A 27,806-nucleotide genomic window follows, 5' to 3' on the forward strand; every position below is an offset into this window, starting at 1 on the left:
TCTACTGGATATTGTTATTTATTGTAATAAAGGAGCTCATATTTTTCAATGCATTTCATACATTTTTTTCTTCTTTTAATCCCCTGTGTTTTATTTTGTACATTTAAAATATTATTCTGACAAAATAGAAACAAATTTCTAGATACAGAGAATAGACTGATGGTTGGAGGGCTGTTGGGGGATGGGTGAAAATGGGAAGGGATTAAGATGCACAAATTGCAAGTTATAAAAATAGTCACAGGGATGTAAAGGACAGCATAGGGAATATAATTAATACTATTGCAATAACTATGTATGGTGTCAGATGGATACTAGACTTAATGGGGTGATAACTTTGTAAGTTATAAAAATGTCTAATCATTATGTTGTATACCTGAAACTAATATCAGCTGTAATTGAAATTTTTTTAATTAAAAAAATAAAGAGTAACAGTAAGGTTTAAAAATTTTTTTTTAAAGTTATTCTGAGAAAGAATCTATAGACTTCAACAGTTTGCCAAAAAGATTCACATCACAAAGAAGATTAAGAATTCCTTATTAGGGCCTATAAGCCATGGCAGAACTTCAGCTTTTACTCTGAGTGAGATAATAAGCAATGACTCTGGTTGCCTTGTTGATTAAAGAGGGACAGGGTGGGAGCAGGGAGACCAGTTAAGAAGCTATGATGATAATTTAGGCAAGGGTGGTGGTGGCTTGAACTAGAGTAGTAGCAGTGGAGGTAGCAAGAAGAGGCCAAATCCTGAAGACATTGAAAAGGTAGAGACAGCAGGATTTTCTGATGGATTGGATAGGGGCTTAGAGGGAAAAGGAGTCAAGGGTGACATGAAATTGTTGGCCTGAGCCACTGGAAAGACGAAGTTGCTTTCCTCTGAGGTAGAGAAGTATGGGGGCGGGAGGCGAGGAGGGGCAGTGAGGTATGGGAAAAATCAGTTTTAGTTTTTGGACACCTTATGTTTGAAATGACGATTACATATCCAAGTGGAAATGTTATACAGGCAGCTGGAGATATAAGTCTGGAAGTGTGGGGAGCAGTCTGGGCTGGAAATACATTGGGAAAGATTCACCTATGCCTAGTATTAAAGCTGTGTGACCAGATGAGATTGTTATCCTGAAGAGTGGTACACACAGAGAAGGGATGAGTTTTGATGGATGTGACTGGGGCAACCTAATGTTTAGGGTTTGTGAGGAGGAGAAGGAATCAGCCATGGAGAGCAGCCAGTGATTTAGGAGGAAACCAGGAGGGTTTAATGTCCCTGAACCCAAGGGAAGAAAGTGTTTCAAAGAAGAGGAGTGACACATGCTGCCTATAGGTCAAGTATGATGAGGCCTGAGAGTTGACTATGGATTTAGCAACTTGGAAGTCATTGGTGACCTAGTAGAGAGTTTTGGCCAAAGGACTGGGACAAAAATCCAATTGGAATAGATTCAAGAAAAAATAAGGAGGGAGAAGTTGGAGGCAATGGGAACAGGAAATTCCTTTCAGAAATTTCCCTCAAAAGAAAATAGAAAATTTAGCTGGAGGCAAATATGAGGATCAAATGATTTTTTTTTTTTAAGATGGGGGATATGTCAGCTTATTTGAATGCTGATAGAAAATGGTTTTAAAAAGAGATCTTACAGATAATTCAGGTAAGATGGAGACCATTGTTGAAGCAATGTCCTTGAGTAGACAAGAAATGAGTAGTAACTAGTAAAAGAGCAGAGGCATTCACTTTAAACAGAGCCTGAAAGAATTTACCCATAGTAATATAATAGGTAGGCGGGCAGAATAGATGAACAGAATTAGATTCGATCAGGATTGAGTTTTGTCATGTTTAAGGGAGGACAGAGCAAGAGAACTGAGGTAGGACCAAAGGAATAATTGATTAACTATGGAATTTAAGTAAAGGAACGTGGCCATGAAAGTAATAGAACCTAGTGGATTGTAGGTTCTGATACAGTAGAACAGTTTCCAGAGTCAAGGAAGCAGAGAACTGGAAAGATAGGAGGTGGGGGACCGAGAGTAGGATGATTAAAACAGAGATTATAGAGGAGATGTGGTGACTGGTAAGTAATAGGTTAAAGTGTGACCATGAGAAAGAGGAGCAGAGTTATAGTGGAGAGTAGGATCATCAGAGGGAAGGCAGTCAAGGAACCTAGAGGCCAGCTTCCTGGAAGGATCATCTATTTGGATACTGAAATCACTAAGAATTAAGTCAGGAGTAACGTTGACAATGATAGTAATTAAGCCTGGAGATTAAATCTTCAAGACATATGAACAAGTAGAAGAGTATGAGGTATAGTCCAAGAGCATAAGATTTAAAGTTGGGGGCTGGGCTAGTGATCTTCTGTCTGCCAGGGTCAAGGCAATGACAATGATCTTTAACACAAATTCTTCTCAACTCCTTCTCTGGAAACTTAGTTCATTAAGTAGGTAGATGGAGGAGGCAGATAATTACCCTTGTCTCTTTTTATTTCAGGTAGATGTTACAGTTTTTGTCTTTCTTTTGGTGGTTCACATTTTTCCATCATTCATTAGGGCGGCAGACACTATTGTGAGTAAAGGTTAGGGTTGACCTAACTTTCATCCATAGCTCCCTTTTGCCTACTCATCGTCTAGCTACTGGTGGTTATGTGACACCATTCTGGCCAATGAACATAAGGAGAAGTAATTGAGTGAGGTTTCTAAGAAAGGTTTTCTTTTCCTGAGAAAAAGAGACAGATGCAGTAGTCATTTCCCTTTAACCATTTGTTCTTCCTACTTTTTTCCTTTCTCCAAAGCAGATGGGCAGCCTCAAGGTGCCACAATCATGTTGTAACCATGAGTGACAAGTATGAAGCACCAAGTACGTCTGTACACTCAAGGAGGCAGAATAGAAAGATAGTAAGAATCTAGATCCAGTCTTCAATGTCTACCTCTGTAATTCTTGTCACGTGAGACAAATAAATCCCTCTTCCTTGATGCCAGCACATTGTTTTGGATTTTTGTTACTTGTAACTTATTGCTACTCTAACTCGCATAGCTACTTTCTCATGAAAATAGAAATGCTAGTCAGTTGGATTTAAGAGGTAATTTCACAGACTTATTTGTGAGTAAGCTTATTGTGATACATCTGCCAACCAAAACAGTTTACTCAACTTTACTTCTTCTTTTTTATAAATATGTTTCTATTGATTTCAGAAAGAGGAAGGGAGAGGGAAAGAGAGAAACATCAATGATGAGAGAGATAATCATCCATCCTCTGCCTCCTGCATGCCCCTTACTGGGGATTGAGCCCAAAACCCAGGCATTTGCACTGACAAAATGGAACCATGACCTCCTGGAATCCAACCAACCACTGAGCCACAATGGCCAGGCTCTCACCTTTACTTTTTAAGTTACTGCCTTATTCTCATCACTTTGCTGTCCTATTTCTTGTATGAGTAACCCACTCATGCTTTCTCCATGCCTTGACCTTCCACCATGTGTCAGACCCCTAGAGTTCATTTCTACATAACTGCTGTGGCAACTATCATAACTCAGATTACTGATGACTCTGCAGCATCTTTTTTGGTCTTTATCCCTCTTGAAACATTTGTAGGGATGGCTCAATTGGCCATTTGCTCCTTCTCTTCCTCCATGGGCTTCTGCAATACTAATCTTTCCTAGTAGAAGTTCTCAAGTTCTGAATTATTGTCTTGATCCTTTTCAAAACTTCTTGTCATCTTCATAACTTCCACTATTTTTTCTCCAGTGTATTCCCCTTGATCCTCTCCCTTCTAGTCTCATAACCCATCCCCATACTGTCTTCTTTTCTTTCACACTCCACATTTCCCCAGGATGATTCTATAGACTACTAGGTCTCTACCAAGAGGTCAGTAATTTATAAATTTATGGTTTTATTCCAGACCTTTCACTAGAGTTTTAGATTTCTATTTTTAACTGTTTCCAGAACACCTTTCTTCAAACATTCCATTATCAAAACTGGATCTAATCACCCTTTCCAGAAATCCTAGCTATTGTTTCCTATTTTGTTGCTTCTATCACCACCATTCATCCAAGTGTCCAAGCAATGAACTTTGAAAGCAACTTCAACTCTACTTTTTCTTTCCAGCATTTTTTACATCCAATTGGTGAATAGCCCTATTAATGGTGCCTTGGAAATATTTCTCAACTAAGTCCCCTCCCCTCCCCTCCCCTCCCCTCCCCTCCCCTCTCCTCTCCTCTCCTCCATCCTCATCACTTCTGCCTCTGTTCAAAACCTTCCCTTCCTGTGTTCTCCCTCTTGGCTCACTTCCAGTGGAGAAAGGTTCTCTTTAGGTTTTCCCCATCCTTATGAAGAGCTTCTCCGAACTTTCATAAGAGATATCAGTCTTTCTCTACCTTGGTCATCTACTGAGACAAAAAGACCCTGTAATCAATGGCAGCACAGAGTAGCTTCTGGCTCTTGTTAGTTGGGCCCTTTCTATCTTTGGACCATGTAGTTTTTACCAAGAGCTCAGCCTATAAATGCATTATGAAGAGAGCATGGCTTAAGGTATACCTCCAGGTCAAATTTAACCCTGTATCAAACCAGACCTCCAGAGAGCTAGCTAAAAAAAGATTATCAAGGGTTTTTTTGATGACTTCACGGAACCCTTCTTTCATTCAGGAGACATTCGTGTCTCATGTCAAGAAGAGTGAGTTGTGGCGCTCTCCCTCCTGGGAGCATGCCCACCCTTTTCTTTTCCTTTCCTCCTCCCTCTCCCCCTCATACTCTCAGGCATGTTCCACTAGCTTCCTCACTCCCAAACTCCAAGGGCCCTTCCTTTACCTCTATAACTTGTTTTTTAAGCCCATATCTCCTAAAAATTACTTTTTCTACTTCTGTAATTTACCCAATAAAATGTTCTCTTAAAAAAAAAAAGAAGAGTGAGTTGTACTTCTCTTTTGTAATTGGTAACAAATATGGAGAGCATTTATTTTTAACTCTTGACTTGTGGCTTCATCTCAAATGCAGTCTTTGTCTCTTGTTTTTTGTTCTTCTTTGGTTCTACATTTATTTTATGCCACTTTATATTTTATGTATCCTTGGATGCTACCTTTAGTTTTCTCTGGAATGAATTGGAAAACAAACATATCAATCATCAGGTTCTCATTCCCTCTTTCCCTGCCTTTTTTGCTCACCTCATATCTCTCCTGCTATAGATCCATTACTTATAAATCACATCATTCTCCTATTTAGGAAGCACTTAGTAGTTCCCTTCCTTGCTCTTTACCAAGGCCCCTCACAATCCTGTCACTATTTTTTTTCCTAGCCTTGGCCCCTGTGCCTTCTCCATACACTCTTTTCCAGCTATGCCAAGCCACTCACTTGGAAATACGTGTTTTCATACTTCTAAACTGGTAAAGGTAAATACAGTTCTTTTTTTTCTGTAAGTTTTTTTTCTTTATTGATTAAGGTATTACATATGTGTCCTTATCCCCCCTCATTGTCCCTCCCCCCACTAAATATAGTTCTTTATGTGTATATGCTATCCCTGTTACTCATATTCATTACTCCCAGTCATTTTTCAAGACCCACATCAAAAGTAACCGTCTCTGCGGTACCTTTTGGATTCCCTCTAAGAGAGCCTTTCTTTTCTGTAATTGCTCCCATAATATTTTCCAGATTCTGGTGCTAATAGTAATGATCACATTACACTTTATCGATGTGTTCCTTTATATATTTCTTAACTAATTTTTAAAATTCATCTTTGCACACTTTGGTCTAGGCATAGCATAAGCGCTTAAGGGTTTATTTGGATTGTGTAAGTGAACATTACAGTGTGTTCTTGGTGGACATCTGTGGCTGACATTTCACCACCTCGTGATACTATGGTCACCTGACTTTGGATTTGTGGGTTTTACTTAGTTACAACAATATTTTGCTTTTTTTAAAAAAAGTCTTGATTCCAATAATAGACTTTTTTGAGTCATAATAGTCATCTCTAGGTCATAACTAGAAGACAGCATACTAATGGCTTATAGTATCTTTTGGGGTCCTACCATTTTATCTTTAAAAATATCATTCAGTCAGTTTATATCAAGATCTCATTGCCGAAACCGGTTTGGCTCAGTGGATAGAGCGTTGGCCTGCGGACTGAGGGGTCCCAGGTTCGATTCCGGTCAGGGGCATGTACCTGGGTTGCGGGCGCGTCCCCAGTGGGGGATGTGCAGGAGGCAGCTGATCGATGTTTCTCTCTCATCGATGTTTCTAACTCTCTATCTCTCTCCCTTCCTCTCTGTAAAAAAAATCAATAAAATATATTTAAAAAAAAAAAAGATCTCATTGACTAGGGGGTTAATAAGAAATTAGTGGTGTCTAAGCTTGTTGAATTAAAATTGGAACAAAGGGTATTATTAGGGATGCCATGTAGACAGCTGCATGATGAAGCATTATGAACGGAGAGGTTTTTGGAAAAATAGATTTGCTATGTTTTATTAACTGGTTCTCAGACATATATCTTCGCATCTATTTGCCAGCAATTTGCTAATCATTTTATGTGTCTATAGCTTATTCCCTCCACTAGATTGAAAGCAATTTGAGACTAGGGTTCATACATTATCTACTACAGACCACCAGCTGAGCATACCCATGGCAAAGTATCACTGCCTTAGCCCTTTCGAACATGTGCGTAACGTAGGAGGGGTTCTCACAGCAGCATGGGAACACCGTCTAGTGTAAGCTGCTCTGAAAGTGGAACATCATCCCTCTTCTTCCTCCTGCCATAGGACTCAGTTGAGTTCTGTTTTGTTTTGTTTTCTCCATATTTGGTTCTGTGAGAAGTCATCTGACCTTGGAGCCTATGCAGGGAGAAATGGGCACATGAGATCTTGAGGGTTCTTGTCCAAAATACAATGAAAAATAACAACTGACTGATAGACTTTTGTCAAGGCAGGCCTACTAGCCAGCTCTGAAAATACACCCAAGGAATGAAACATTCCCAGAAGGCTCAGGATGAGAATTTTCCTGACCCTGGGCCAAAGCAGTGACTGCATCCATGCAAAAGGATCTCCTGGAGACAAAAACCAGGTAATATTAAACATACATTTTCTGTTAGGAGTTAGTAGTGCACACTTTTAAAGAGAAGAGCTGACCTAGAAAGTGAGGGTGTGCTTTTAGGAAAGTTTATCTTGGTAGCCTTTCTCTGCCATTTAGCCCTAGTCTCACAATGCATGTTAGAGATTAAGCATCCTCCCTGTATCTATTATATCAGAAAAAAAAGAATCAAATACATAAATGTACAAAATCAATCTGCTAGTGCTGCAAGAAACAGTAATTAAGACAAGGCAATGAAATTGACTTCTTTGTGTGTTAAAAAAATAAAACCAACCAACCAAAAAAAAAAAATTAATGTTATTAGGCCAGTTTGAATCCTAAAAGGATCAAATAGTAGTTGAGTGATTCTAGTTATGAAATGAAGAGCATTTAGCAAATATAGTTTCTTCACTGGTACTAGGTTATAGGCATCCATAGAAGCCATGTTGCTTAAAGTCTCTGATGTATATTTTTTAGCATTTGATTTTTTTTTTTTTTAGCATCAATAGAATAGGGGTGGGCAGGGTAAAAATAGTCTCACACCCAAAAGTCTATCAGTCAGTTGTTATTTTTCGGTAATTTGCATAACATTCTTAGAACATGGTCTCTCTTGGACCTTTATGAACTCAACAACTGAGCTAAAGGGAGCAGGCGTTTTTGTGGGGATCATTCAGCCTTAGCTGGCATAATGCACATACAAGGCATACTTGAAAAAGTAACTTGGGGGGCCCTGGCCGGTTTGGCTCGGTGGATAGAGCATCAGCCTGCGGACTGAAGGGTCCCAGGTTCGATTCCAGTCAAGGGCATGTATCTTAGATGCGGGCACATCCCCAGTAGGGGGTGTGCAGGAGGCAGCTGATTGATGTTTCTCTCTCATCGATGTTTCTAACTCTCTATCTCTCTCCCTTCCTCTCTGTAAAAAAATCAATAAAATGCCGAAACCGGTTTGGCTCAGTGGATAGAGCGTCGGCCTGCGGACTGAAAGGTCCCAGGTTCGATTCCGGTCAAGGGCATGTACCTGGGTTGCGGGCACATCCCCCGTAGGGGGTGTGCAGGAGGCAGCTGATCGTTGTTTCTCTCTCATCGATGTTTCTAGCTCTCTATCTCTCTCCCTTCCTCTCTGTAAAAAAATCAATAAAATATATTTAAAAAAAAAATCAATAAAATATATATTTTTTAAAAAAAGTAACTTGGGGAGCCCTTATTGTATATGTCAAGTGGTTGCTTCTCTGGTTAATACCCTTTTAAACAAGGCTAAGTTGTTAGAGAAGAAGCTTCCAATGCTTTGCTGTAAGGTGTCGATAACATCGAGCACATAGGACAGAACTCAAAGTGACGGAAAGATTTCATCACTATGAGTAGCTACAGTTCCTAATAAATGGTAAGTGATAGCATGACAATTTCCAGTTCTCCTTGTGGTATCGGCCTGCGGTAGGACAATGGCAAAAGGAATTGGATGGATTAGTGAAACATTTTGAGGTTCTCTGATCTTTCTTTCCTGTGTTTTTGAATGAAGTGCAACTACATTTCTTCCAATAAGCATAGAGGTATGGGTGCTGCCCATATTCAGGAGTAAGCTAGTCTTCTCTGTGTAAAGTACCAAGAATCTTAGAGAAAGGTTAAATATTACAAATTTAAATTTTCAAAAGAAAGCACTTTTGATGTGTTTTCAAACAAGGTAATAATAATAATAATAATAATAATAATAATAAACAACATAACCAAATGCCTCACTTTTAAATAATGATTTGAAATATCTTTTGCCATTCTTAATGCTTTTACTTTCTTTAGTCAGCTGGTACAGAATAATACTGAAGGTAGCAAAATTCACTCAGACATAGGACCTTTGAAATGCCTTAACAATGCCTCAGAGGACTCCCAACTCCATATGTGATTCATGGTCAAGTTCACTAGTAGTTGTGTACAGAATGCCGACAAGCCAAGAGTGAGTGCTACGTAGCATTTCACAGACAGAGAGAGAGTTGGCCATCCTCACATGTCTAGCTCTCTCTATAAACTTTTCTCTAACTCAAACCCCAAAATGCCAATCTGGTTCTAATTTTATTAAAATTTTGTCAAAGCTGTTCCTGGACTGGAAAGTTGCCTGCTGAATTTTAGCCCAAGGCAGATTTTAATGGCCAAGTTCTACAGGCATCAAAGGGAGGAGGAGTTAGCATAAGGGTGCTGTCTCTTCCCAAACGTGACAGGCTGCTCTCATGCAAAAACTCCATAGAAGCATCACAAGTTAGGAGAGACTGGGACACTCTGACAGGCAGCCTGGAGTTTAATCACTTCTCTCCCGTCCCTGATGCCACCTCGGCACAGGCATTTCATGCCTCAAGTTTTCGAATTCTCAAGCTGATCAAAGAATTTAGAAATCAGAGCTAATTTCACCTACGCACGTTCCTTCATCACAAGTTGTGCCTTTCATGTATTAATTTACCTCTTCTGAACTTGGATTTAGCTTTGATTGTTCCCTCATCATTCATTTTCCTGTTTCTCTTCTCCCTGAATGAGACCCATGAAGACAAAGGAAAGGGGATTGAGATGTCTGAATTGCCTCGATGAATTCTGAGTTATTGTGAAGACATTTGAGCTTTTCCCTAAAAATTTTTAATGAGAAAACAATGCACAGATAGGCCATGGCCCAAGGTTCATCTTCCCATTGTCCTTATCCTGCAATGGGCATAATTTTAGTTAAGACAAGTTAAAGAGAGGGGAAGAGGACATGATTACTTTAGTGAATTTTCTGCTAAGGAATGCTACTGGATCATTTATGCTAAAGGGCACCTCCTTCCTGATGGGGTGGCTCAGAAGTAAGTAATTCCCAGCCTCTAATATTGATTAAAATCCACACATTGGTTCAGGGACAGTCACGTAAGGCACAGCTTCCAGATGGGTTAACAGCTTTGCTCTGCTTAACTTTCCCGAGCTCAAGGAAGCCAGAGAAAGGAGACTTGCTAGAAGGCGGGGCTACCCAGGTTCTATGTGATAATTTTTGGTCCCTGTTTATGTGTGTATTTGGGTAGGAAGGTAAGGGGAGAGAAAGAGGCTAAAGGAAACATATCTTCATGATTCAGGCAATAAGTTGATCTATTTGGACAAAAGTCAAACAGTGTAAAACCCATTACAGACACATCAACATCCTTTCCCTCCATCCATCCACACCGACCAGCGATAGGTGCATGTATGCTGGGGCATCTGCAGGGAAGATGACAATACAAGTTGGTGATAAATATTTCCTTCCTCTATGGCATTGAATCCTGACATCTTCACTGCCTTTGTCTTCAGCAAGGGTGGGCTTAATGGCTCGTCCCTGGATCCTCGACAGGAGTCCTGTTACTCAGCTCCCACCATCCTAGACTAAGTTCCTCCCAGACCAACTGAATCAGAACCACAGGATATGGGACCTGCATGTCTGTTGTTAGCAGCTCCCTGGGTGATTCTAACTTACAACCAAAGAACCACAACCTTATGCAATCCTATACACCGCATGGATGTGGAATGAAAGCAAGATTGCTGAGTAAAAAAGCAAGGTTAACACTGTTTTCCCCACCGGTTCAGACAGCTATCTACTCAGACATTTACTATGAGCTAGTCATGTCTAGGTCCTGGGTTAGGTGAGTACAGCGAATGTAATTCTCACATTTTAATGTGCACGAGATTTACCTGGGACCTTGTTAAAGGTTAGAGTCTATGTCACTAGCTCTGGGTGAGGCTGAGGTTCATGCCCTGCAAGCTCCCAGGAGACACTGGGACTGCTGGTCTGGGACCACACCTTGAGTTGGGAAACGGAGAAGCCTTTTTTTCTCTTTCCTGCAACAATGTCTTGTGCTTCCTTCAGGGCTGACACAAAGCCCATTTGCACAGAGATGCTTGCTCCCCCATGTGGGCCCCCTCCCTCCTGCTACCCCACCTTCCTGTGCCTCTCATGTTCTGTCCCCTTCTTCCCACCAAAATCTAGTCTCTGAAGAGAATCAACATGCAAGTGCGTTTTATAAGGACAATGATAGCAGTCTTGCTTTAGCTATGCAGCTCTGCTCCCTCCTACTCTTCTCCCCCCACATCCCTTTTTGACTCGGTGATCAACACGTAAGCTAAGGTTTTAATGAAAGTATTGCTGGCATGCATGAGAGACAGGTTTTTAGGCAGTGGGGGCAGTGCAAGAGGGTCAATACCTTGACAGAGCCTCTAAGATCACACCCTATAGCAAGAGTCGATGACATTGTATCAGTGTCTCACAGCTGCTTCGTGTGCTGACACCTTATCTTTCTCACTGTAGCAAAATTATGACCTTAGTGAAGCCATACTTCTTCCTTGGCACCTGCTATCATAACAGCTAATATTTACAGAGTGGTTTTTTTTTTTTTACAAAGCATATTTATTACAGGGAATTTGAATAAACCCTAAAAGTAGCACCTTGTGTGCTCATTAGCCCAACAAACATCAGTCTGAGGCTGGTCCTGCTCCATTCACACCTCTGTCTATCCTAGACAATACATTACTGAAAGCTTTGTATGTGAGCCAGGCATTATTATTCAAGTGGCTACATATGTATTAGCTCATTTAATCCTTACCATGCCCCTATTAGGGAGTCTCCGTTATTATCACTATTATACAGATGAGGAAACAGAGGCACAGAGAGATAAAGTGACCTGCCAAAGTCACACAGTTGGGAAGCGATGGAGTTGGTTCTTGAATTCCGGGCAGTCTGTCTCTGGAGACAATGCTCTGAACCCTTGGACTATACTGCTCAGCTGATGAAGGTTTGGGAACTTGAACTTTCTCTTCCATGCACCAGTGCCTCTGCTCCCCATGAAAGGTCTAGAAGTGGTGATAGTTTAGTTCCAGTGTGTGCCCAATGTTAGCAGTCCATCTACAACACTGTTCCTGGGGGGAAATGAGGGTATTTCCCAACCCCCTTTTTTCAGGGCCATTCATAGTGAGCCTCAGGTCCCAGGGTGATCAAACTTCATGGCTTCGTGCCCTTTCACCCCCCACGCCCCTCTTCTGTATTCATTTGTCCTTTGGCTGGAGCACTTTCTGGGTACTTCTTTAGAAGGTCATCTTTGGGTGCTAACACGTCTGAGGCTTGAATGGCTGAAGGTACTCTTTAAATTTTCTCTCTCTGAAAAAGCAGTTTTCCTTTTAGTATTTTCTATGTGTTCTTGAGGTTCTGAAATTTCACTGTGAAGTCTATACTAGTATATTGAACTTCAAAAAAAATTCTGTTCAATGCTTGGACACTTAGTGCTTCTGATGGTGGCACTCATTCAACCTGACTATGCTTATCTTTCTTTGGTTCTGAAAGGTTCTTGGCGATAAACTCTTTAAACATTACCTTCCTTCCATTCTTTCCACTTTCGTCTTAAAACAATAAACTTCCAATTACCACCCTGCAGCTGGGTTCTAGTTGTCATTTATTTTACTTCTACCTATTCTATCTACACCATAATGTGTTGTTATTATTTTTACTTTAAGTGACTTAAAGTATTTAAAGTAAATTCATACATATATGCACAAATATGAAAAAGTAAAAAAAATGTTTGGTATACTGACAAATTTTCACTTTCTGGAGTTCTTCACTCCTTCCTGCAGAGCTAGGTTTTTATCTGATACAATTTCTCTTCAGCCTACAGAATTTCTCTTTGCATTTCAGTTAGTTCAGGTCTGCTGGAGACAAATTCTTTTAGCTTTGTCTGTCTAAAAATGTCTTTATTTCACTTTCATTTTGAAGGACATATTCATTGGATACAGAATTTGGAACTGGCAGGGATTTTTTTCCTTCTTTCAGTACTTAAAGATGTCGTGCCAGTGTCATTCGGGCACTATTTCTGATGAGAAGTTAGTTGTCATTTTTACTGTTGTTTCCTGGTATGAAATATGTCCTCTCTCTTATCCCATCAAGCCCACATTTGCTTTCAACATTTCCTTTTTGTTTGTATTCAGCAATTTAACTATAATACACTAAATGAGGATTCCTCTGTTTTTAGTTTGTTTGGAGTTTGCTGATCTTGTGTATATGGGTTGATATCTTTCAATATATTTGGAAAAGTTTCAGCCATTATCTCTTCAAATATTTCTTCTGCCCTTTTCTTCCTTCTCAAACCCCAATTAGTATGTGTGTGTATTATATGTGTTGTGGATATTTCCACCCAGACTATATCATTTGTCTTTCAATCTTATTTATAGTGTCTTTTTCCATTCTGTGCACAAATTTGAATATCTTATACAGATGTCACTGGATATGAATATTATAACACTGTACTGCTCTTTTTTTGCAATGCAGGCTTGTGAGTATCTAACATGTAAAACTGGGTAGCAAACATATGCCATTGTCAATTTTAAAATAGTTTAATAGCCCATTGAGATATGAACACATAATGTGCCATGTTGTGATGACATACTGAAGGTAGTTTTAGTTCTGGCCTTTTTTGGTTTTGTTTTGTTTTTATAATACTAGAGGCCTGGTGCACAAGACTTGTGCACTGGGGGTAGGGGGAGTCTCTCAGCCCAGCCTGCGCACTCTTGCAGTCCGAGACCCCTTAGGGGATGTCCACCTGCTAGCTTAGGCCCGATCCCTCTGGGGAGATGGGGTCTAAGCTGGCAGCCAGACAAACCTCTCACAGTCCAGGGCTCTTGCAGTCCGGGACCCCTCGTTCCTTACCACCCGCCTGCAGCGGAGGCGGGAGAGGCTCCCACCACGGCCGCTGTGCTCACCAGCCCTGAGCCTGGCTTCTGCCTGAGCAGCACTCCCCCTGTGGGAAGTTGAGTATCTTCCCCTGGTGGTCAGTGCGTGTCATAGCGACTGGTCATTCCACTGTTAGGTCGATTTGCATATTAGGGTTTTATTATATAGATTACTGAAAGTACTTATTCATTTATATATTGGAGTTCAGTTTAAGATTTTGTTTCAAAAACATTCTCTTTCTAACATTGTTGAAAAATCACCGGTTTAGATGATACTAAGAGGGTCAGGTTTTGACGCTCATATTTATGTGAAAATCTGTTTTGACTGTTGCTTGGACTTGTGCTAGGTTTTGTTTTGTTTGAATTGAAGGAGCACGCTTCGGCTGCCACCTCTCTGTGATAAGATCCCAGTCCAGTATTCCCAGTGGCTCTGAATCCTAGGCCATTTCTCTGTCCTGACAAAGCTGGTCTGGACTCCTGAGGAAGGTTTTCTTTACTGTCCTGATGGGGTAGAGAACTTCAAATACAGGAGAGGGCTCTTGAGATTGACTGTTTTAAAAATATGTCGAAATTTAAAAAAAAATCTAACTGATATTAAAAAGGCTATATAAAGCAGACAATTTCCTAAATTTTAGTAAACAGACCAATGAGCATTTATTGAATGCTCTTACTAAATTGAAATAAAATGGTTTTTTTAGTTGTGTTGGGTACCTAAGTTACTTTCTGTACTCTTTGATTTGGGATCTTATTATTTAGATAAATTTATCTATGGAAATAGCACCTGGCTTTGAATTTCTCCAGTTTTTCCTTTCCCTAAAGATCAGAGTCAGAATTAACTATGGTATGAATAAAGCATAAGCGCCAGGGTCCTTCACCTCCATGGTCCCTAAGAGAACTGAGGTTTTGGGAGTTGAAAAGTGTTCTGGTGGGAAGAGGAGTCAGGTTGCAATCAGAAAGCACTTCCATATAAGCATTTCTGGTAAATTACCTAGAGAAAAAGGATCAAGATTTTGTGTGTGACTTATTTTCTCTTTCTAAATTGAAATTCATATCTGTCTCTAATTTTATAATTTAAAAATATATATTCTTTTTACAAAAAATGCTCTCTAAATTGTGTAAGCCTCAGAGGCTCCACATAGACTCTTCTCCACCCCTGGTATAGATGGTTCTTATTTTTTATATTCTGCATTTTTCTGGTTATAGAAATACTAGAGGCCCGGTGCATGACATTCGTGCATTGGGGGTGGAGGGGGTGTGTGTGTCCCTCAGCCCGGCCTGTGCCCTCTCACAGTCCTTAGCACTGCCATGGAGGTGGGAGAGGCTCCTGCCACCACCGCTGTGCTCGCCAACCATGAGCCCGGCTTCTGGCTGAGCAGCACTCCCCCTGTGGGAGCGCACTGACCACCAGGGGCAGCTCCTGTGTTGAGCGTCTACCCTTGGTGGTCAGTGCACTTCATAGCAACCGGTTGTTGCGCTGTTTGGTCAATTTGCATATTCGCCTTTTATTATATAGGATAGCAGGGTATATATTAGTATTCTGTGTGGCACTATTATATGAATTTAAATGTAACCAGTATCCTTCCCTGGCCGGTGTAGCTCAGTTGTTAGAGTGTCGGCCTGGCACCAAAGGATCTTGGTCAAGGGTATGTACCTGGGTTTTGGTCTCATTCCCCCTGAGGCAACAAATTGATGTGTCTCTCTAACATTGATATTTCTCCTCCTTTTCTCCCACTCTTTCCCCCCCTCCTTCTCTTCCTTCCACTCTCTCTAGAAATCAATGAAAAAATATCTTTGGGTGAGGATTAAAACCAAATTAATCAGTATCGTACATGGTGCCATTTTATGAATTTAAAAAGGCATTCTCTCTGAACAGAGGTAGTGCATGGGTGCATGACTTAGAGTACTCCATGAGCTTGGGTACAATCTACACAATGGCAACCCTGAGGTCAATGTAAGGACTTAGAAAATGCAGAGATTTATAATCACCCCCCAAAATAACATTTTGATGTACAACGTTTTTATACATACATATATACACACAATTGTTATCATGTTGCATATCACAGAGCATTATATGTTAAGTCTGTTCCTATGTAGTGAAATACTCTTTGAAACACCGTTTATAATTGGTTGCATAATAGTCCATCAAAGGGCTAGTCCTTAATTTATTTTACATTTTTCTACTTTTTTTATTATACATGACATTGTATAGAACATGTGTATGAATACATTTTGGTGCCAACTTTTGACAACTTCCCTATGACAGATTCCTGGAAGGGGAATTATGGGTCAAATGGTGTGAACTTTTATTTCAAAAAATTTAAGGCAGGTTCCCAAATCATTGCCCTGAAATGTAATTCATGCACATGGACTACCATGACCTCATTCTATTCCATCAAAGACATAGATTTAATAAAGACGGGAGCATTATTCAGGTTCTTTTAGTGTCTGGTAATCCTCTGTTGTGCTGGTTTGGTTATGTGGCTGTAGACTAGAATAGCAGCTTACCCAAGACAATTTAATGTCTGACCTAAATTTTGCAAAACTATTTTATTTCTCTACCATGGAGTGAAGCCTATACTCACATTTGACAGTGTTATAAGTAACTCAGATCAAAGTATTGATCAGGAGTGGATATGTTGTTTTCCAGTGGGAGGATAAGGATGGAGAAAACAATCTATTATTGCCTCTATCAGCTATCTCACCAAAAAGCAATTGTGCTAATGATACCAACTAATAATTGTCGATTTATTTTAGCTAGAAAGTCAACAATAACTCATTGTATTGTCATGGCATCTATTAGGAGAATACAATTGAGGATGGCAGGTTCCAAATTTGATGCTCTTCTCTTTTCATGTACTTTTTTTTTAAATAAGAGAAACAAAACCCAATATTTTTTAAAATGGAAAGCACAGATGGCTCTTTAGGCTCTCATTCTGACCTCTGAGAACATATACTTTGGCATTTGATTTGAATTCTTCTCTTCTCTGACTGCATTATCATTGCTAGGTCAGAGTTCATTCTCCTCAACTAAATCGTATAGAGTTCATCAGAGGCTAATCAGTGTCTTACGTCCATAAAATGGAATCATAAAACCTTAGGGAACCTGAACAGACCCTTGAAACCTTGTGTGTAAGCTTGTTGGCTGAATATGAGCTATAGACACGTTTAGTTTGATTTATGGTATTTTTATATCTTAGGGATAATAATAGCTAATATATATATACTTTTTAATTGTCTTTTCCTGAAATGTTGCAGATCGGTTACAGTAAACAGAATGGCGACTGTCAAGAAAACTGTCACTCTGGGCTCCCTTTTGACCGCAGCAGCTACGAGTAGCTAATATTTTTGAGCATTTATTATGTGCATTATTCTAGGCCCTTTACATGTATTGTGTCGTTTATTCCTGACAATAATCTTATTAGTTGAGTATTATTGTTGTCTTAAGTTTACAGATGAGAAAATCAAAGCATAGAGATGATAAAGATTTTGCCCAATATTGAAGTTAGCAAGAGGTAGAACTAGGAATCGAATTTAGGCGATCTAGCTTTAGAACCAACTTCATAACTGCTGCAAGGTGTGGGTTGCCAATATTAACAAAAGGTCAAGAGATTTCACATAATCATGGAATTCATGGCATGTCTTGAACAATTGTAACATGGTGAGAGTCTACTGGAGATGAGGAGTGTTCTTCCCTTTTGATAGGATACATGCACTTGAATTTGACTTTCTTTCATCTGGCCTATTTTTCTCATTTTTATAGCAGCTTGACCCTTGTTAGCATTATAACTCCTGATCTTATTCAGTGGTTCTCAGCAGTTTATTTTGCTCAGCCCCACCAGGGGACATTCGGCAATATCTGGAGACATATTTGATGTTACAACTGGGGTGGGGATGGGTTTGCTACTGATGTCTAATGGGTAGGTGCCAGGGATGCTGCTAAACATCAAAAGAATTATCCTACCCCAAATGTCAGTAGGGCTGAGGTGGAGAAACCCTGATCTAATTCTACCTTCCCATTTCATAGATGGGAAGACTGAGACCAGAAAGAATGTAACTTGCTCCACATCCCAAAGCAAGCCAGATCCCAAAGCAAGGATGGGACAAAGCGTCCATTATCTCGATTCTCTCTGACCATCCCCTGGTTATAAGTTTTATAGGCCTTGCACAGAGACTATTTATAAATTATTTCTAGTTTGTTTTGTTAAAATGGGAAAAGGAGAACTAAATATTACAGTGGTTGTGAAAAATCTTGTTTGTCTAATCTAGTGGATGGAACATTTGCTAATTAAAAATCTTCTAATTAGCCTTAAGTGAAAAATGGAATGCTTCAAAGCAGCTGCTAGGATCCAACCATAAATCACTTCCTTTTCAAAGTATCTATAATATGTATTTATTATATAATGTGCACATGTTGGCTGGGAATATTATTGCTTTTTCTTTCTAAATGTACAGTTTACAAGGCAGAGGAGAGATACTACTTTCAGTTTTGTTTCAGTTTATAAACAAGACCAGGAAATTCACAGCAGAGCTCTAAACTATGTCCTTTATTGTGAGTTTTTATGATTTTGTAGTCAGTAGTCTTAGCTCAAATAGCTGAAATTCTTTGCTTTGTGTAGATTCCATTCAGACTATTGCTATGGGTCAAGGGACATGTTTTGAGGTTGAAAATTTTTGAGACTTCTTAAAATCCTGAAATGGGTTACAGAGGCCAGTTGCCTTCATTAGCCTTTTTACTCAAGGATTGTTGGGTAAGTCACAGAGCTGGGAGCTTCACACACATATGACAAATGTAATAATAGCTGAAGTTCCCCATATGGCAGCACTGCTGAAAGTGCTATGTGTAGATCATCTTATATAATTTCATGTAGCCAGTGTTCCTGCATCGCATCCTGTGGATACATAAGGAAAATACCTTACATAATCAAAAGTCCAGGGAGAGACAGTTCTAGCATCAGTTAATTTGGTGACTTAACCATGTTTTTTCCATCATTCTAGCCTGCCCTTCTCAGGGTGTCGGGTCGGTCCTCAGGGGAGATAACCTGAGGTAGCAACATGCCTGCTGCAGCTCCAGCCATCACATCCTGTCTTGACAATTTCCAGAGAAAGAGAAAAGGTTATTACTTTTTCTCTGTTTGTCTTTTTTTTTTTTTTTTTTAATCCAGGGCAGAAACCTTTCCAGAGCCCCGCTGCATGTATCCCCTCACAGCTGATTGGCCAGAATTGTCACTTGTCCATTACTTAGCCACTCACTGGCAAGGGAAATGGGGTGACCATTGTGGATGTAGTGAAACATTGGGCTGTGAGGGGGCAGATTAACCAACATCAGGGTTCTATTAACAGAAAGAAGTTGGGGTGGGGAGTGACTGATGGAAACCAACAGGATCTCTTACAACCATTTTGAGTTGGGTTGTGTTCTTTTGTTGCCTCCTTACCTCTGGGAATGATAGAAGTCCTTCCCTAAGCATTTGGGTAAAATTTCATATGTCAGGATTACCCAGTTGAATTTCTAGCAGCTCCTTCAAGCTGAGACAGGGCTGAAAGGCTGGGTTAGCCTAACCGACTGGCAGGCCCAGGACCTGGAGCCTAATATTCTGGTTTCGACAAGCAGTGCTCTGGGGCTCCTCACTCTGCCCAATGGCATTGCCTGCTGGAGAGCAAGCAGTGGCTTCAAAGCCAATGTCAAGAAACAACTTAAATGATCCTTACCAGATGCCCAGATGCCCAGATGCCCATATGCTATATGCCCATAAGCTTTCCCTCTCAAAACCAAGGGGTCTTCCTCATCTGCTTTGGTGACTTTCCGTGAAGTTAATTTTCAACTGATTTCATTTAGATTCACATTGGTGAGGAAGCCAATGATGAATGACCCACTTCTACATCATTGTTATTCTTTCTGCCATGATAGTTTATACATCTGGTGAGTAAATCAGTTTTATATTGGCTACGCATAGACAATGGAGTCTGAGTCTGAATCCTAACTCTGGCAACCACCAGTGGGGGACCTGGTGAGTTACTAATTTCTCCAAACCCCAGTCTCCCCAGCTATGAAAAGTAAATAATGATAATAGTAATACCTGCCTCTCAGAACTAAATGTGTGGATTAAATGAAAATATGTATGTAAAGTGTTCAGAATAGAGCCTAACACATAGTAGGTCTCTAAATAGTGACTACTACCATTATTATTTAGGACATATGCCAAAATTCTAGAGTGTTCTAGTTCAGCGGTCACCAACCTTTTGGACCTCGTGGACCACTGGTTGCTGACCGCTGTCAGTGTCAAGATCTAAAATTAGACAAATATAGATCTAGAATTCTTCTCATTCTGGCTGATCCTCTATAAGTCTCATTCCTCCCCCCGCCCCCCTTGATAAATGTCCTGTAAATATAAAATGAGACTGTTGTGAGATTCAATAAAATAGCACACTCAATGCTTAATTAACTACTATTAATAATATTCCAGTTTTCAGTGATTCACAGAGTGCTTTTGCTCCGTCAAGAAAAAGTGTATCTGAATTCCCGAGCTCTAGATTTTGGATTTTTCTCTTCTCCCCACTCAGTGTTACAGGTGCCCTCTCCAGGCCTCCAGAGATTGTGGAAGTTTGTTTAAACTGATTTACAAACTGGCTGTGAATGCCCTCCTCCCCTCTCCTTCAAAGCTCTGGGCTAATTGGGATGCAAATGTCTCCCCCGGTAGCTAAGCATTGCTCCTGTCACCAGGGGAAGGCCCTTGGCCATCCTGGGCAGGATGATGGGCAAAAGGGACCCCTCCCTGGGGCTCTCCATCTTTGTGGGGAGAAAATGATGATGATGTATGAGACAGCAATGCCTTTGGAGTCCTATGAGGACATGACAGACGGGATAATATGGGAGGAAAATACTGTCTTCTTAATGGAGACTGATGGCCTTTGCTTGTCTTCCTGGCATTGTTAGGGCTGGGGCTGAGTTGGCCTTCTTCATTCCGTGGCAGGTTGGGTATGCTGGCCACACTGCCCTCAGTGGTAGCCTTCAACCAAGGTGGGGTGCTGGGAGAAACACACAGAGAGGGTTTGAGGGGGCGTTGAGTGCAGGACTCAGCCCTGCTTGGCTCTGACATGTGTGTCAGTCAGGAATGACAGGCCTCACTTGATCTGTCCATAATTGCTGGCTTTGGGGTTTTTTTTTTGGCCTCTACCCTTAACTCTTTTCTGCCCAACCCCCAACCCCCTGAATAAAAGCAACTAAGATAAACTAAAAAGGCCCCAGATCCTCACCAAACCACTCCTACTCCCCCTACTTGGCCGCAGGAAAGAAAGCCTAAACCTAGAGTAGGAATGTCATCTTTAGAAATCATCTTTGGGAGCAGTTTTATTAATTTAACTTCTCTGTGGTTACCACATGTTTGGGGAAGACAATTGATTTCACAGATCTGTGTGGGAGGCTGAAGATTTGGCTCTGGGGCGGCAGAGAAAACCTGCAGCAAGTACAGGCTCACTAATTGACACACAGCAAAGATGTTCTTTAAGAAACTTTTCTCTTAGTGCCTGCTTCTTAAAATGTTAATTTAAAAATTTTAAGCTAATTGTATTTGTTAAAAAAAGAAACTCTATTTTTCTTCTTCCTCTACCCATCCCATTCCCTCTCCAAGATTTCCACTTAAGAAATTAAAAGGTTGCGCTAACTGGTTTGGCTCAGTGGATAGAGCGTCGGCCTGCGGATTCAAGGGTCCCAGGTTCGATTCCGGTCAAGGGCATGTACCTGGGTTGCGGGCACATCCCCAGTAGGGAGTGTGCAGGAGGCAGCTGATCAATGTTTCTCTCACATTGATGCTTCTAACTCTCTATCCCTCTCCCTTCCTCTCTGTAAAAATTCAATAAAATATATTTTTAAAAAAAGAAATTAAAAGGTAAAGTGGACCAAGTTAAGTCATAATTTTATCTTCAAAGGCACTGCCAATGGCCATCAACATATCCCAGGACAGAGCTCCAACAGAAATGAGCCCTCACCGCCTTGGAAGGATTCATCACTTCTGCTTCCATTTTGGACACCTTTAGTTGATGTGTCTCCGGTTTGAACAGGGTCTCAAGAAGGTAGGGAGAAGCAGGTGATTCCAGCCAGTTCATGAGGGGGAAGATTATATTGTATTTGGGACAAGTCTACCCACAGCTATGGAGGTCACCGTTATAGAACCACACTGGAATTTTTAAAGGGAGAGGACCCGTGCTACTGGATGCTTTTGAGATGTCAGCTTGAATGACTTCATCACCCAGATAGAAATCAGTTCTGATTCTAAATAAATAATAGGCCAGGCTGAAAGAAAAAATCTCAGTCACTGGGTCTGTGGGTGGTGGTGGGTGAGTAGCTGCTGTTTTAGAACTTTAAATGTGGGTTCCTTGGCATTAGCTTTATTTAAAATAGAGTGGTAGCTCGTCACGCCCTCTGAAAAGTTAATAGACCACCTTAAAGAAGTTGGTAGCCCTGCAGAGTTTTTGTTACTAATTATATTGTTCTTGTGGGAGGAGCACATGGTACTTTTGAGAGCTCACAGAGGACAGGGTTCCTCCCCAAACAGCTTTCATGATAGCAACGGACAGGTAAGAAGTTGATCAGCAAATGTTTGGAAACCTGATCTGAAATGGACAGGAATGGGGATGGGGACTTATGTCCTTGCCCAAACATTTAAGAAATCCCTCAACTGGTCACTTGGTGTTGCTGAAAGCTAATTGTGGTCATCTCTTCCTCCCTATTATTCTTTCATTTGCTCGTCCTCTACTCCTTTGTTTGGTGTGGTCAGGTCCAAATTGAGTTGGGTGGGGGGCTTGTCACCACCATCATCGTTCTTCCCCAAAGCTCCCCTGAGGGACATGAAAATGGACAGCATGGCTTTGCTGGTAATGGATGTGGATCCTGAAGGACTGGCTCTGTGAAGTATGGGAAGGGAAGGAGGCGCCTGAGAAGACTGGGCGTGGGTGGGAGGCCATTCCAAGTTCAGAGGATGACAAGAACACTGCTATGGGGTTGAGGCTCCTGGGGCGAGGCATTGAATCTCAGCTCCGTTGCTTCTAACCCTCTCTGTGACCCTGGCCGAGATCAAAACTCTCCCCAGAAAAATGGAAGTTATATCAGCCTGCCAGAAAGGGGTATTATTTCAAACACTAAAGCATTACATTAAAAAAAAAAAAAGTGAGACCCAGGGGAAGGAAGGAAAAAGGGGGCTGTGAGTGGAGAGGAAGTGACACGTTTCATGAAATCGGAGCTTTTTAAGGTTGTTTTGGGCACAGTTTCAAGAGGAAGTGCTGGTTATTAAGACAAACAATCGCTAATCTAATCTCTATCAGGAGACATATTTAAGTTCAAGCACACATTTTTTTTTACTCTTCTGGATTCTGGGTTTTCAATTGAATGCTGGAATATGAGTGTAAATTCGAGGGAAGAAAAACAATTTAAGGAAGAGCCATTTCTGATTTCTGCTACATGTATGAAGTTGGAGAACACTGATCAGCAATCAAGAACAATCTAATTTTTTTGGACCTCTGCCTAAAGCCCTGTTTCCAAGTTAACTAGTTAACCTGCTTTTAACTATTTCCTTCATACCCCTGTTCTGGTCAGCTGCCCTCCCCCAGGCTCTGTGGGCCCTCAGGCATACCTGCCTTGTGAACACATCACACTGAGCTGGAATTGTGTGGTTACTGGTCTGCTTTCTCCACTAAACTGGCTTCTTGAAGACTGAAAACACCTGGCCCATGTTAGATGTTCAGGAACCATTAGGTCAGGGTCGAATGTAGTAGATGGGCGATAGAGAAATGAGGAGCAGACCTGTATTAGTTTCGTATTACTGTGTAACAAATTACCATACACTTGGCGGCTTAAAATGACCCACATATATTAATACAGTTTACATACACCAGGAGTCTGGGCACAGCTTCGCTGGGTCCTCTGCTCAGGGTCTCAGCAGGGTACCCTGGTGTTGACCTGGATTGCAGTCCCACCTAGGGGTTTGGGGGTTGTCTTTTTCCAAGCTCATTGAAGTTGTTGGAAGAATTAATTTCTCTGTGGTTGAATGAGTGAGGGTCCTTGCTTCTCACTGGCTATTGGCTGGCAGCCACCATCAGGTCTTAGAGGTCACCAGCAATCCACAGCATTGGCGGTTGCTTCTTCAAGGCCAGCATGAGACTCTTCCTCACTGCAGCTGGCTAAAACAGGGCCTGGATAACATAATGGAACCAAGGGAGCGACATCTCACCTTTGCTGTATTCTATCTGTTGAAAGCAGTCCCCAGTTTTGCTCACACTCAGGGGAATAGGATTATATAAGGGCATAAATCAGTGGTTTTCAACCTTGGCTGCACATTAGAATCACCTGGGAATCTTTTTAAAATCCTGATTTCTGGGCCTCATCCTCCGGAAATTCTGTTTCTTTGTTACTAATGTTGTGGCCCCACCCCATAACAAAGAAACATAATTTCCGGAGGATGAGGCCCAGAAATCAGGATTTTAAAAAGATTCCCAGGTGATTCTAATGTGCAGCCAAGGTTGAGAACCACTGGCATAAACCATCGGGGTAACCTTAGAGTGCGTCTGCCTCAATCTCTATACACAGCCAATTCCACTATTACAAGCGCTTTCACTATATGTACACACATTTCTTTTCTTTTAGGTTTGTGGAAGAATGGCTTAATATTTCTTGTCTGTACTCTATTATGTGAGTCAGTTTTTATATTTTTTGGTTCCTTGTTCAGAAAATAAATGTAGTAATCTGATATTTCTTACATCATGTGCTATGTAAAAATCCTCATGTTAGTTATTCTATTGGTTCTCAGTTCCAAATCCACCCTTTTATCTATAGCAGGGGTGGGAAACCCCTGGCACGCATGCCAAACATAGCACGCCAGTAACTTTTGCTGGCACGTGAAACCCTCTCTTATAATCTTCCATTTACAATTTTTTTCTTAATATTGACTTTTTAATTTTTCAGATAAATTCAGTGTAGGTGCATCTTAGATAAATACATAATTTTACATAACATGTATACATTAAAAAATAAATGTATTTTTCATCATCATATACTGTGTTTTTGTCGCTCGAATGAATTTTATTATTTCTTCAAGGTTCTTCACATACGTACACCTTAAGAGATACCAAGTAGGCATAACATGTTCGCAAAAAATTAGGGTTGGCACGCAGAAGAATTTTGAGTCAGAGATTTTGCTGGTTTTGGCACGCACTCACACAAAGGTTGCCCACCCCTGATCTATAGTGTTTTAAATGCTGGAACTCTGCACACTGTATGTCTCCTTTGCTAGATGGCTTCGTGTTGTTTTCTTCCAATAGGGGGCAGGGGAGCAGGAGCAGGGGGAGGGGACTTGTTTCTTCCTATTTGGCTGTTCATGTCTGCATGACCCCAGGAATGGCCTTCCCCCCTTCCCTAACGGGGGCATTGGTTCTGATTCAGCTTCTTCCTGCAGGTTCAGAAGCAGCCTCCTTCTACCCATCAGAGCACTAGTCAGTGGTCCCTCCGTGGTGGTTTGAGTCCCAGCTTGGAGGTTCTGATAACACCATTCTTTTCTCTTTGTTCTCCTTAGTGGTGGTGGCAACTGCCTGTAGTTATTACTTAACTGTTAATTCAGTGTTTTCATTTTGCTTTTTCAATCCTCCACAACTGTTTAAGCAAATCCTTACATGATATTCTGTCTGTTAAAACACCTATTATGGTTCCTTTCCCTGCCTGCCATTGACTGATATAGTTCTGTAATTTTCATCCAAGTTGCCAAAAAATTGTAGGGCCTCAATAACAACTTTTGGAATTTTAAACACCCCACACTGGCAATTACCAAACAGATAAAACGCATCTTCTGGTGTCCAACTTGATGCTTTTAGAATAGGCCCATAGTTGACTTTGTCAATCTATTTAAGGCTTCCTGGCTAAGTAGTAATAGATATAAATAGGCTTACAGTGGATGATTCATTCATTTACTCCCCAAATTATAGTGAATCATGACTAAAGAAACTCCATCCCCTGAGAAGGCCAAACTTAGAAATCAGTGAAGCTATTTGTGGGAAGTTGAGATATACTCAGATATCCCCATTTCACAGATGAGGAAACAAAAATTAATTTCCGTCCAAGGCCTTTTGCCAGTAGAAAACTTAGAGACACATTACAACTACACATCTCCTCACCCTGAACTGGTTTCTCTTCCTGTGTTCCCTCACTTATTTAATAGCATCTGTACCCAAGTTCAAAATCTGTGAGTCACTGAAAGATGACTCTACATCTCCTTCCTTATTAAAGTAGGGCTGCTGATCTTCCTCCAAAATGTTCTTCCCATCTGTCCCCTTCATTTGTATTCTACAGTCTCTAAGTTTTGATAGGCCCTGTCTCTTGCCCAGGCTATTAAAATTGCCTTCCAGCCCTAGCTGGTTTGGCTCAGTGGATAGAGCATCAGCCTGAGGATTAAAGGGTCTGGGTTAGATTCCAGTCAAAGGCACATGCCTGGTCGCAGGCTCCATACCCAGTAGAGGGCATGCAGGAGGCAGCCAATTAATGATTCTCTCTCATCATTGATGTTTCCATCTCTCTCTCCCTCTGCCTTCCTCTCTGAAATTATATATATACTAGAAACTTGTGCATTGGGGGAGGGGGGTGGGGGGGAGGTTGATCCCTCAGTCCGGCCTGTGCCCTCTCACAGTCTGAGAGCCCTTGGGGGATGCCTGACTGTTGGCTTAAGCTGTCAGTTGGATATCCTTAGCACTGCTGCGGAGGCAGGAGAGGCTCCCGCCACCACTGCTACTCTTGCCAGCTGTGAGCCTGGCTTCTGGCTGAGCGATGGGGGGGCAGCTCCTGTGTTGAGCATCTGCTCCATGGTGGTCAGTGCACGTCATAGCAACCAGTTGTTCTACTGTTCAGTCGATTTGCATATTAGTCTTTTATTATATTGGATATATATATTTGCCTTCTGATTAGTCTCTACTGTTGTCCATTTGCTACAGTGCTACCAGAAAAAAAAAAGTATCTCAAATATAACTCAGAGATTATTATTCCTCTTTTCAAAAACCTTCTGTGGCTCCCTATTGCCTATAGGATAACATTCAAATATCTCAACTGGGAAGGTAGCACTTCCTTTATAATTTGATCTCAACCTCTGTTCCCTCTTATTTATCCTCCAAATGGATAGCTCATTGAGAACAAGGAGCATTCCTTCTACAGCAATGAACCCTGGTCTCAGCTCATGGAGTATCTTATGGACAGTGGGCAATACATCACAAATTTGCTGAAAAGTCTCAGAATTCACAGCTTTTATCACCAAATTGTTTTGCCTTATTCTTTGGGGCTGGGTTTTTATTTTTTTGATTATATATCAAGCATACATCCATGTTCTATGTAATGTAAGTCTAGGGGAGGGAGTGTTCCTAAAACTTCTGGAATAAGTTGATTCTTGTATTTCTTTTGTTACAGTTTGAGAGACGACCTTTATTTGACAGTGGTTCCTGAAATCTTTGCTTTAAGGAGCCACAAATAGACACTTAAATCCAGGAGCACTTTCAATTTGTAAAGAAACTGCGCTGAGTGCTCATCATGTAAAGAGTGCTTTTGGGTGGCGGCTAGTGATCACTTTGTTTTCTAAGTCTGAACTTTTGCTTACTGGCATATATTTTTAAAGCAGGGCATTGTGCTTGAGACACAATGAGGGAGGCATGTCTCTTTGGAAAGAGTAAATGTAACCGTGGTTGGAGTGGGAATTACTCAAACACTACTGTAACAACTTTAGAGAAAAAGTCAGGAGCATAATTCAGGGTCACGAGTTAGAGCCTCGAGGTTAGAAGGAGCCTTGAGGTTCTCTTGGAAATAATAAGGCTGACCTCTTAGGAGGGCAGCTTTGTGGAGATGGTCATGTAGATAACACCCCAGATTCAGAGGGACACATGTCGGGTAAAGGCATTCAGTTGCCTTTCACTTTTACTTCAGAGCTGGGAGAGCTGTGGGAACTGCTCATGGACTTGGAATGGCTTTCAAAGAACCAAGGGCTCCTTATATAGCCCCGCTGCTGGGTGGCCATTTCGTATTCCTCAGCGGGGCCCAGGGAACAGAGATGGAAGTGTCTGAGATGCGGGGGAGGGAGGA

The 27,806-nt window shown here is 41.1% G+C and overlaps 1 long non-coding RNA gene and 1 pseudogene across 1 annotated transcript in view; one reads left to right on the forward strand and one right to left on the reverse strand.

Annotated features, from left to right (window-relative positions):
• The window catches only part of LOC132214931 (uncharacterized), a 244,114-nt gene that overhangs the window by 28,359 nt on the left and 187,949 nt on the right, over positions 1–27,806 (forward strand). The gene's annotated exons all lie outside the window — the stretch shown is intronic.
• On the reverse strand, positions 16,941–17,054 carry LOC132215031 (small nucleolar RNA SNORA16B/SNORA16A family; annotated as a pseudogene).

Source organism: Myotis daubentonii, chromosome 13, assembly GCF_963259705.1.
Source record: "Myotis daubentonii chromosome 13, mMyoDau2.1, whole genome shotgun sequence".
Classification (NCBI taxonomy): Eukaryota; Metazoa; Chordata; class Mammalia; order Chiroptera; family Vespertilionidae; genus Myotis; species Myotis daubentonii.